Below are 309 nucleotides of genomic sequence, written 5' to 3'. Positions count from 1 at the left end.
CAGCCAGCCGTGCCTGCCTATCCATGTACCCTACACCAGTATTTCCAATGAGCTAAAAGCCAAGTGGGTCCTTGAAATTAGAGAAAGGAGTTTTCAAAACGTCTTTTCAGTGTTTAGCAAGTAAAGTTAGTTCTGACCACAGTCCCGCCCAGACACTGCAGAAGGCAAAGCAGCGGCAAGAAAAGCGGGACGTCGGAGCAGCGCCGTGACCATCGGGCAAGGCCTGTCCCGATCCTCCGGCCCAACGACGCGGCCAAGCAAAGGCTCGGAGGGGGACAGCGGGCGGGCGAGGCGGCCCCCGGGCCCTCC

This window comes from Merops nubicus, unplaced genomic scaffold (genome assembly GCF_000691845.1).
Source record: "Merops nubicus isolate BGI_N331 unplaced genomic scaffold, ASM69184v1 scaffold20109, whole genome shotgun sequence".
In the NCBI taxonomy this organism is placed as follows: domain Eukaryota; kingdom Metazoa; phylum Chordata; class Aves; order Coraciiformes; family Meropidae; genus Merops; species Merops nubicus.
The sequence above is the reverse complement of the archived record's forward strand: the minus strand, read 5'-3'. Positions refer to the sequence as shown.